We start from the raw sequence: 12,452 nt of genomic DNA on the forward strand, positions 1-12,452 counted from the left end.
TCATTCTTGCAGAAAAGAATCTTAAATTATATAAGTGTTGTGGATTCAATGAATCTGACAGTCTCTTTCTTGTTAAATAAAGGGCTGAATTGTTCAGTTCTTGAATGTTTTTTTTTTTTTTTTTCCCATCATATTTATAAAGGAAACTAACTTTTTTGTGTGTCAATTTTTAAATGATAAATATGATCCTTCTTAGGAATTGAGTGAGATGACTTTTTGTTCCCCATTACTGTTGCTAAGTGCTGTTATTCTCATAACAAAATCTAAGGCAATTGGCAGAATGCCTTCATCTGTATTGATAAATACAATGCATAAATACAGTAACTCATAATCAGAATAATACTGTCTGTGACAAGTGGCAATGCCAAAGAAATTTCAGCATTCAGAGGAATCTTTTAATTTTACTATTTATGTGGTATGTATGATCCTATCTTGGCAAAGGTTTGATCAATCTGGCCCTCCTTACTAATATAACATGACAATTTAGTTGCATATTGAAATATTTGTAGCATCCAGATGCTGACAGAAAAACATGAGAAACCAAAGTCCTGTTCCAGCCCCACAGTCTTCATAGCTTATTTGCTGGCTTATCTCAATTACTGAAGGCATGTAAGTAATGACTGACATGTCTCACTTCATCTACATTTTTGCTAACATTCACTGGTTCTAGTAAGTCTATCATCTTCTTCGTTTAGTACATCTTTTTCCCTTCCTATAAATTCTTTAGACTGTTAGAAGCCAGTAACACACAAAGGGTTGCCCTTCTGTGTTGGTACAATGAGCTTCTGTGCAGACTACAACTGTCAGTAATTGGCCATTAATTTACTTTGTTTAGTAACGAGACTTCACATCGTATGTGTGAATATGTTCCTTATATTCATCCATCTTTTTGAAGTGTGTACTGTTGATTCTCTTAAGATTCTCTGCCTCTTTTCATACACCCAACCATGCTCAGAGAACAAATGTATTCTATTTCCAGTTTCTCAAAGTATTATTTGTACATAATATATCACCATTCAATTTATGAGGAAAAGAGTTAGGTTTTTAATTTAGGAAATGAAAAACCCAAATTTCATCTGCAGTGTAATAAAATAGGAAAATCCCATTGATAATTCAGTGTTTTACATGCTAATGAAAGCTAAGTATATACTCATAAAGGAAGAGATGTTTTTTCTTGGCTGTCTTACAAAGAATGCATACTACATTTCCTTGAGGAAACAGGAAGTGAGGTGGACCTACCTTTGATTTGTTTGAAATCAAACTTGTGATAGAATTTTCAATACATTTCACAGTGTAATTACAAATCTATCAGATATATATCAATGGATATTTAGAAGGAGATCACATGTTTACACATAGATTTATTTTTTTTTTAATCAAAATAATGAAACCATTCTGAATTATCATTTTACAAAGATGATTTTGTTCACCAAGATTTTGAGTAAGAGACTTTGAACCTGTTTGCTCAGCAAGTCTTATCTGTGAGTGGCCCAATATAAAGTGAGGGCACAGATTCAGAGAGAAAATGGTAAACTGCTAATTTATTCTGAACAATTACTGCATGAAACCAAGGTTAAAATGAAAAAATTATGTTGCTTTCTTTTCCTCTCCAAGAAAGTTGACACAGGGCTTCAACAGGTTCATGTCTTAGAACATAAATGAGATTATATTACATTTCATGTAACTGAGTGAAGATAAATTGACATCAGTAATGATGAGCGATTAGTGCCTCCCGTGACAAGGACTGAATCTGCTTTAAGTCAGGCAAATAAGGGAGGATTAATTTCTGTGTATTTTATTGGTAGCACACAACAGAATTAGTAATGCAAGTATGAGTTCAGCACCATGGAAGACAGCAAATGGACAGCTTTTAAGCTGTCTGTTATTGTTCTTGGTTTACTGGGAGTTGAGGATCCAAATCTATTAAGTTATTTGCCCCTTCTCAACCTTATTGTACAAACCCGTAGTGTTATGCTGCTGGACATAGGATTTTAGAGATTTTGGACATATTTATTAAAATGTATAAAAAAGAGTAATTTATTTTTTTTTTGGATGACTTTGTAGCAATTTTCCTTGTAATTGGTTACTACATTTCTCACTGCAAGGTGTATTCCTTTCCAAAAGTTGCTAAATTGTACACAGAGGAAGACTTACGGCTTTCAATTTGAAATACATCATAGTTAATGTGTAGACTTGGCAAACTTTCACTCTCTCTCCTTATGGAGAAATGAAGGAATGATCCCTAACACCCGTTGTGTTTTCCAAAGGGATTACTTCCACTCCTGAGTGATTGAAGACATGAAATTCAACATTAGCCTAAGCACAGAAGAAAGGGATGACATTGCCAGAAGTGTAAAGGACCTGAGCCCTCCAGTGCACCTAGGTGCCAAAATATCTGGAAACAAAGTTTCAAACTGATTATATATATGCATTAATTTCTTGTTCTTAACATACAGGATGCAGCAATAATTTTATTTGATTATAGTTTGATAATTTATGGGAGATATTAAGTGCAAAAGTCCTGCTGTAAATCAGTGGAGTTACTCTCTTAAAGAACCATCTTTTCAACTACTTTTATTTCTTCGTATTTGAAGAAATGGTAAAAATCACATGCACAAATATGTATATATATATATTTAAACAACAAAATATTTTAGTCAGTATAGGTAAATGAGTTCTGTTGATAAGGACTTAAAAGACTATAGGAAAATTAGAAAGGTTCATCACAATGTTCTGAAAAATCTGTTAATTTATTTAACAAGATTTGAAAGAAAGCACTTTGGCCAGGTTCCTGAACTGACACTCTTTTTTCCTTTTTTATTATAGATCTTTAGAAAAATTTGTTAATTTACTCACACCCCTGTTTGATACTAGCTTATTGTTAGAGTTCCTGATGGTATATCTCCTGGTATTACAAGATTTTGAGTCTAGACAGGTGAATCCAGGCTGTCTGTCCTCTGAAAAGACAATTTCAAGCAAGGAAGAGGGACACTTTCCAAAACAATGCTTGTTGCTGCAGAGAAAGAAGAAATCATCATTTTGAAGTTCATCATTAAATAAACTTTCAGTTCTCAGAAACCGCTGTTCATTTATAGGATTTTACTAGATAGCTGTCCAAAAAAAAAAGGGGTCACTGTGCCTTCACCCAGCAACACATTAATAACTTTAAACACAAGTGACTGGATTCTAATCATGACTTTAAGGGTTTTGTTTGACTGGAGATGTACTGACTTCTTTTTGGCACCAATCTCATTCTTTCTCTGAAAGAAGTTAGGCACGAAATTAGAAGCCTTAATTCACTTCATTGTTCAGACAACAATACCACATACAGGGCTGTGCTGATGGAGCTTTGCAAGGCTCAGTAAGACCTTTTTAATATTGAGGAAAACAGTACTATACATGACTTCTGTTAATTAGTGCTTGATTTGAAGATCCTTACAGTTCTATCAACTTGGCCTGACCCAAACCATCATCCCATCAAGAATATAGCCATTTAGAGTTCTTATTTTCAAATTCAGTTCAGCTGTTACTCCTTGCCCATGAGGCTTCCTGTAGACTGTGGATGGCAATCATTTCTTGTAAGTGTGTCAGTAGTCTGTTTGGTAACTGGGACCAGGAAGTCATTTTGAAGCAGTGAGTAGATCTTTAAAGTTGAAATAATAACAGAAAAAATGGACTGTTCTCTAAGAGAGAGTACCATCCTGCTTCAGCCATCTTCCAGATTGTTTTTTGGGGGGGGGAATATGGTGGTGACTTAGCCCAGCTCACATACAGTAGATCTTCAGGGAGACAGGGGAAGGTCTTTAGATAGGGAGCCATCTCCTGTAACAGGAAAGGTGAATATGGCCTTCCTTCTTTTCCAGAGCTCACCACGATGTTGAAAAGGCAGGTTTCTTTCATCCCCTGAGCTGCACCCAGCTTCTACCCTGATCATAATTCCTATAATGTCTCCTCTGGTGATTGTAGGAGGCATGAAGTAGCTGCTATACTCGTGAAGATCTACATGGCTTCCTTTTCTGATATTCCCCCTTTACCTTGCTTTAGAACAGCTTTAGTTAATTACCTAAATGGTCCATGTGAATCAGATTGGAGAATATAAGATTCTTTCCATATCAAAGAATGTTTTCCAGTAGGATTAGACAGTTTTTCTTTGAAAAAAATATTTTAAAAAATCGTGGCTCACTTCAGGAGTCTTATTTTCCAGAATCCAACTAAATACAGGGAAGCAAACTGGATTTACAGTATTGTTTTTCATCATTTTCTTAAGGTAGAGTGTTGGGGTTCCCCAGCTGCTGTGAGTATATACTGCTTTATACCACTTTGCTGCCTCCTCAGCAGCCTATCATTGCCTCCTGTGCAGATGCATAAAAGAAGCTATTGGTAGAGATGATTACACACACCAGACAGGGTGTGTGGGACCATTGTTATAAGGAAAAGTCAAACTGAAGGACTAATTTTTCCTCATAATATATGTTGCTGAAAAAGAAAGAAAGAAAAGATCTCTAGGTCTCTGTTTTGGAACAGGTATAGAAAAAAAAATACAAGAAAAGTAAAGAACATCTCATATTGGCGGGACATTAGAATTCTCATTGTGTGACTGCATATGTCTTTGCTAGTTGTAGTGCTTTTTGTTCTTAAGCTGAGAATCAAATGTAGCAGTATCCTGAACCTTTATTACAAGAAACTAATTTAATGACACTGTTTATTTATTTATTTATTTATTGGTTGATTGTTTGATTGAAGTGCACATGGACAGAATCTATTCATGGCAGTCTTGATGAGCATGATGCTCATCTTGAGCAAGATGAGCAAGAAATGGAGTTAGGACAGTTTTTGAACTCGGACACTAAAATGTCAATTAAAAGACAGTAGTCTTTATGGGTAAAAGATGCCAGAGAAAACTTGGAAATCCTGTAGTAACCAACCTCTGTTGCGGATTTCCTGATGATACTCTTTTCTGTTTAGATGGGAAAGATGGTTTCATTAGACTGTTGGAGAATATTTTTACAGAAAGTTTCCCATGAGAAGTTCAGATTTACCTTGTTAAAATTAAACAGGTTATTAAAAGGTCTTGGCTGAAGCAAGGCTATGGGAACCTGGTTCAGTGACTCTGCTTTCACACCTGAATACTTATAAAGTAAAATGTGTAAGACCTCCAAAGCTTTATTCCTAATTTCTCTATTCAGAGAACTGGTTTGATAATGGCTAAATTTTGTTTTCTCTCTGAAGAATTTATTTTAAAAGTGTTAGCATCCTGACTGGAAAAACAACATTTCTTAATGCTATTTATTTATTTATTTATTTTATTTTTTTTATGTAGATCCAAAAGTGTTTGCCAAGAGTGTTTTCTTGAACAGACAAATGGGACAGTATATCACCCAAAGAAGCTGTACTCTCTGAATGTATTTGAAAATGAGTCAGAATAGCACATTTGGAAGACAAGTTGGATAGGGATCACTAAGTTATTTGCAAGACAGGAGACTTTTGCAGACCATCATTACAAACTACAAAGAATGAGAGGTAGAGGGTATTGGAACTGAATTATAGACTTCAATAACTTGTGCAGAATCATGGCTGTAGTCTATTTGAGTCAGCATCTCTGTAATGATGGACTATCTGGATATTTACCTGCTTCATCAGCCTGTTTTCAGGTGAATAACACATATTTTCCTAAGTTAAAAGTTGAAACAGAGGGATTCTAAATGGATGTAAGCAAAAACATTTTCACTTTGAGGACAACTAGGCATTGGACCAGGCATTGCCTGTAGAGATTGTGCAGTCCCAGATTGTGCAGATCCCTGGAAGGTTTTTTGGGGAAAAAACAAACAAACAAAAAAACCAAACAGGTAAAAGAATGAACTTGAAGAACTTGACAAATAAAATATGATTATATGACTCTTTATGTAGTGTGGTATGTAGTCAAAGTATGTACATACAAGTATGTAGTCGAAGAAATGCTTTTTCTTGAAATGTTATATTCTGCAATGCCATAGGGTCTGCTGAAATGTAGCCTATAAAAATAATTGCTGAATGTATCCCAGCATGAGGGTTTTTCCAAGGTAATCAAATTAGGTTCTGGTACTTACTCATTTTAACATTGTTTTTTAATTCATGCTCTTAACTGTCTTTTAAGTCAGTCCTCATGCAATCTTGATTGAATTTGAACTGATTCAATAAAAATGCAATTAAAATTGTTTGATGCACAAATGTTTAATATTTTGACTAATAAGTTTATTTATAAAGGTTTGCAGATGGGACCTAGTGATATACAGGAGAGGTTGTAAACATTTAAAATGAGGAGACTACTGGAGCTAAAATAATTATCTTTGGGTAGTGAGATCTTAAGATATTCACAGAGGACTCCTCTAGGTAAGTTAAGTTTCTCTGTAGGCACTTGCTTCCATTTGAACACAGACAGAATCTCTGTTTGTTTGTTTGTTTGTTTTCCCTTTACTTTCCCCTCCCAAGTTTCCCACAAAAAAAAAAAAAAAAAACAAAAAACAAAAAAAAAAAAACCAAAAAAAAAACAAAAAAAAAGGTTTAAAAAAGCATATTTGTGTAACTTTGAGATTTATGAAAAGTTAGCTTTTTTTGGTTGGTTATGGGGGTGGACTGTAATTGCAGGCATTTCAACAGTAAGTTGCCATTTAGCTTCTGGATACTAGACCAGCTCTTCAGTCCCACTTCTTCACATCAAATTGGGTGTTAGAAGGGGGCAGTCAATGTCATAAACCACTCTGGGCTCTCATGTAGAAGAAACAACAATGGAAAATATTTTTCCTTTTACCCCCTACTCCTCTTCTCTTCATGCTGACTGCTGAGAGGTTTTTAAAAGCCTATCACCATCATAAGCACATGGTTGGTTTTTACTCTTTATCAGGCACAGAGGAGGCAGGGCAGCCTTTTGAAATTTCTCAGCAGTCAGCAAGAATAAAGTGGGCATCCTAGTGGTAGGAGTAATTTTCAGCTTCCTGACAACAATTGGCAGAATGCTGGGAAAAGCTATTAAAAATGAAGTTCGATCGCCAAAGTCTGTTTTGGCCTATATTTAATGAGATGTGTCAGCTAGAATTTACAATAAGTGGCTAATTGTTAATAATAGGCCTGTCTAAGGCCTGTCTAAGACACTCTGTGACTTCAGCACATCTACACAATACAACCCCATGTGCTTGCTGGGTTTTTGTGTTTTGGGGACAACAGGTCAACTTATTTCTGTAGTGAAGGAACAGGATGTGACAGGAATAAAGGTATCATTAACTTTATAAAAGTGTATTTATTATTTATTAATGAGCATATTAGGGGGTAAATTACAATAAATAAGTTAAAAATTAAAAATGAAGATGTAACCTCAATATAGTTGTGGCTTTTCTTCCTTCATAATTGTACTTGGGAACAGAGCAACATGTCTATGGGGAAGGATTTTTGTGCTGAAGGCACTGTCCAGCAGTTGCAAAGGTTATTGTGTTACTCTGGGCAAGTTACTATGTCTCTCTTTGCTTCAGTTTTGTCTGTGAAAGGGAATCACACCTAGCAAAAATGGAAAATCTATGCACTTTGAAGTCACAGAGGGTTAGTCATATAAAATGGATTTATGACAATGACTTAATATGACTAAATCTAAACCTAATATTCTTAAACGTTTGAATACTAAGCTTTTGAAGTCAGCTATGTCTATTAAATTAAACCACAATCAAATTCCAGGAATTTTTTTTACGAACATTTTGTGTCAACAGGTTTGTAGTTTGCTTGAAATTTTAGTTTCATGCTGGAGGGTGCATTAGGCCAGTGCTCAATGTTCTGTCATCCCACTGTAATGTAGGGATAACCAGGACTATGGTACTAGGGCAGTCTCCTGACTGTGTCGTGTACTCAAGGAAGTTGCTGCCTGAAGTATTTAGTGCTGCAAATTTGCTTCCAGGAATTAACTAGTGCTATGCTTTCATTTCCTTCTGTCCTTGCATAGTTTGGTAAAGTTTCTATGGAGGGGTGATGTCTTCTATTAAATTCGTTGATATAGTTGAAGGAAGGAGAAGAACTTTAAGAAAAAAATCATTTTTCAGCTTAGAAACAGAACAGGTCTTGTCTAAATCCCATCACCATCATAGACAAAATACCTGTTGCTTCTGGCTTTGCTACTTAGCAATCATTTTTCTCTAGCAAAACCAGAACCTCCTTCTAAAGACAGTCTACTTCCCAATTTTCTTTATCAGACTTTTGTGTTTTCTGATAAAGAACAAAACCTGGGAGATTGCTTTCCTTGCTAGGAATCTTAGAAAGCATTGTCTTAATGATTAAATACAAGTATCAAGAAATTACAAGAATGATGTGCTTTTATACTTACCTTTAAAAAAAATAAATCAAAACTATTTGTTGAAATAGAGGGAAAACCGACAGAAATTGTGGACACTTTTAATAGTACCTGGTAGAAACAAGTTAACTGGTAGATGCTCTAGCACTGCATATGTTGAATAGGCACCCAGACATTAGCAATGCTGGAAAATCGTTAACACTGCATGTGCTTATGGTGGATGTGCATGCTAAATGAATAGTTTGAATTAGAAAGTGAGCTTGAGAGGTAGATGGCACATCATTATAGAGAGCTATACATGGGAATGGGTCTTGCTAATTGAGCTTGAGGTCCAATATTTCAGTCAGGTTTTTTTTTGTTTGTTTGTTTGTTTGTTTTTGGTATGGAAGTGATTTTTCTTGATAGATTGAGTAACTTGTAAGCAATAAGCTTTTATCTTTTCTTTCCACCTGTCCAGCTGCCAATTACTTCTTTAAAATGCTGTAAACCCATGAAATGCAGGAGAAAGTTATGCCCCCCCCCCACACACACTCCCAGAAGGGAAAAAAAAGGAAAAAAAAAAAAAATAGAGAAAGAAACAAAAAGTGAAGCAAAGCTGCCCAGCCTTGGAGCCAATCTCGCTGTCTCACTTGTAAGCCACTCTCACTGAGTCTAAAAAATGTCTCTCTTTCTGTTGATATCTCAGAGCATAAGGAGATAGGGCACAGATGTCTTACTGAGGTTTACAGAATAAAGTAGGAGACATAGTAGCGGTGTTGCTTCCTTATCTGTTCCTCTCCCTGCTCATGATGTATTTTGAGGACTTTTTAATGCATTTTCTTCCTTCATTTACATTCTTTATTTTCTTATTCCAGGTACCGCTTTTTCTTTCTTCTGTCACACTTTCCCCTCCTTTTCTCTAAGGAAAATAAAACTGGAAGATTTTAAAAATATTTGAACAAAATAAGCAACCATGCTGTAATGTGTACACAGTTATGATGATAAAATTAAATTCGGTTTCTTGGACTTCTGTGTGGAACATTTAATTTCTTATTATGGAAACAAATGTTTAGTTAATTACTCATACACCACCTGGCTTTACTTTACAAAGTACATTTAAAGCCCTTTGAGATACTTTCAGGCTGGAATTTTGTTAGTTTATTAATGTGATTAGAAAAAATATCCAGGAATACCTTACCATCTTTCTGAAAGCATCATTTAGCTTCTCAATTAGTAAATTTCTGTAAAGCAGTCTGCATCTCATCCAAGATCATCTTACATCTCGCTTCCTTTGGCATATTGTATCTGATTTGCTCTCAATTATGTTGTATTCATTCAATAAATGGCTGGATCCTCTATAAATAGGTAGATGCTTTCCCCTTCTTGAGACAACAGGATTGAGAGATGACGGTTTTTGGCAGGTAATGGAATCACACTGGGGAGAAGTATGCCTGCAACTAAAGCAGAGAGGTGTCGGTGAGGAGCAGCCAGTGATCTCAGAGGAGCCTGAGAGAACGTCCTGTGAATCAAAAGGGACAGGACAACAATTTTCTGCAACTTTTCTTAGTTAACTGAGTTAACTGCAACCATGACTTCAGAAATGATCCAATGGGAAAGAAAGTTTTATTCTACCTTCTCTAGTTGTTTTCAGATTTCCTTATTTTTTTTAAATATAAAATCAATTAAATTGTAGTTCACTTTCCAATCCTTCCCCCCCCCCCCCTTTTTTTTTTTCAGTTTTAAGGTTTCAAACTTTGTAGGATTCCTTGTGTGCTTGCTATCGAAGCTCTTAACTCCAAGAGCAGCCATCTGAAACAGCTCTAGCAAAGATAATGGTAGACCTAAAGAGACTTACAGAGTTATGTTTTTGCAACCTAGAAACTTTTATTGCAGATAGTGCAAATGGGCAGATGTTCAACAAGGATCTCAATAGTTTTATACACTAATAACTGGGTTTAGATTTCTGGAGATATTTTGATATAATAGACTGGGTTATTCACCAGTTTTGCAATCAATGCAGTATCACATCACCTTGTGGTGAACTAAGCAAATGAGTTTAAAATTAATTTAAATGACGTTGCTAGAAAAAAGATTATCTTGTCAGTATTTTAGTAAATGGTAATTTTTGTGGTAAAAATCTTTTAAAATTTGCTTCCTGGCAACTAATCTGGTAGTCCATCTCTGTACAAGTGGATGAGCTCTGATTTCTTTAAAATTTGTTGGAAAAATATTCTAATGATGCATATGAACAGTATATCCTTATTTGTTGTTATTGTGGTTTATGGATGAGTCATGAATCATTCATACTGGATGTTGACTGTCTTCTGAGTTTTCTTTGTTGTTGCTCTGTCTTGAAGAAAGTAGTAACACATAGTATTCATATAGAAAAAATATAAAACAAAGGGTTTAGGAGACCTTTCTTTTCAATTAGGACCATTGTAGGATGGAGAAAAATGTAAGCTTCATTTGCTTAAAGGAATAATGCTTCTCCTTGATAGTGATTTGAAAAGGTATAAACCTTGTACTGCTATTCAGTCATGTGAAATTGGGGCACATTTTTATTCTAAATTGCCGTGAAGTTGTAGAGGATATCTGGCTAATTTCCAAGTCAAGCATGATTACAATGCTGTGCCTTCAACAAATTTCACAGAACAAATTTAGCCTTCAAAGGCATGAGAGGTTAAAGCTAGGTCAACTGACATCCTTCTTGCACAACAGCATGTCTTCAGTTAATTATGTTGCATCTAAATGTATGTTCTGTGTTGTCATACTGACTACACTAAGCCTAAAAATACTAAAAAAGAAAACATGTAATTGATGAATTCACAGACTGTCAGCATGGCATATTTAATAGCTTCTTCAAATGTATTAGTGAGGAGTTTCAGCTCAGAGCCCATTGTCCAATGCTGCAACAGATCTGTCCTACAAGCAAAATTTTACTAAGTTTTAATAAATTTAATACTGTTTTTCAGGCTATGCTCTACTAACACATGTATGAAACCATTAGAATGCATCAAATCAGCATTAGACTTCTTGCAATATGAGGTGTCTGCAGAATTACATATTCATTATTTGACCATATCAAATAGATCACAGTGGGAATCAGAGCTTTATATTGGTAATTAATACAGTACACGGACAGTTCTAAACTGTTACAGTGCCACATCATTTAAGTGACACTGCCCTCTAGAAGGTAGTGTCATAAATTACCTTTAGGTGATGTATTGTAAGAAAATTACTTCATAGGTAGGTAATACTGTACAGGTGAATGCATACTATATATAAATATTTGTATTCTCAGCATATCTTGTAGTACCATTGTTTTCTTCTTTATGTGAATCCTTTTCATGTTCATCCAAGGCTGAAGGGTTGGCAAATCACCAGCAGCACAGCCCTGTCTGCTCAAGAGTATCAAAAGAAATGATCTCTATTCCTGTTTATTCTTTAGGAAATTTGCTTACAGCACTCATTAAATGCTTGTTCGGATTTGTACATTAAATCCTTTCATACCAATAAGCTCAGCGTGGGCCCATAAGCCCTGCACAATTTTTGGTTATATAATTGTGTCACTCATCATCCACTTTTCTACCTGATCAGTATGCACTCTTATTGCAGCATAGCTGCATGCTGTGGGACATGACTCTAGAACTCCTGCACAGCTAATTCCACCTTTCTACGTGTGCCATCCTCCCTTTAGTTGTATCCTCCCTACTCTATTGCCAGCAGCAGTTCTGCTAAACCCTGTTATCTATCTTTGCTTTTTCTCTTCTGCAATGTCTTCTCAATGTCAGCCAGATGAGTACTGCTGTGTCCTGGTGAGCACCTGGAGCAAGCACTGCATGCCTTGTCATTCAGCAACTGCATTTTTCTCATCTGCAGATAGATTGAACAATCACTATGCATAAGATGAGATAAAAATGATACAGAGGTTTGGGGATTCTCTAGTTATGCGTCTTTGCTCCGAAAATCCAGACTTTTCTTGTCGGGGCTTCAGAGATTCCTGGTTAGACCCTTAAACACAGGGATGGCTGTGTGTTGTGTCACAACCCTGTTTGCAAAGAAGGGGAATTTTAAATGCAAATAAGGAGAATTTTTAGATACAAAGGCAAGACAAAAAATACCAAAGTTGAGAAGTCCTATAACTGTGGTGCAAACCTCTGTGTGT

General features: G+C 35.6%; 1 long non-coding RNA gene across 1 annotated transcript in view; it reads left to right on the forward strand.

The window, feature by feature from the left end:
• The first annotated feature begins 4,347 nt into the window (after window positions 1-4,347).
• LOC106019413 (uncharacterized) overlaps window positions 4,348-12,452 on the forward strand; it is a 207,306-nt gene continuing 199,201 nt past the window's right edge. Inside the window, exons 1-2 of the long non-coding RNA XR_011812149.1 lie at window positions 4,348-4,524; window positions 5,321-6,369. This is a non-coding gene — a long non-coding RNA (uncharacterized lncRNA). The remainder of the gene's footprint in view (window positions 4,525-5,320; window positions 6,370-12,452) is intronic.

Source organism: Anas platyrhynchos, chromosome 11 (assembly GCF_047663525.1).
Source record: "Anas platyrhynchos isolate ZD024472 breed Pekin duck chromosome 11, IASCAAS_PekinDuck_T2T, whole genome shotgun sequence".
NCBI classification, from domain to species: Eukaryota; Metazoa; Chordata; class Aves; order Anseriformes; family Anatidae; genus Anas; species Anas platyrhynchos.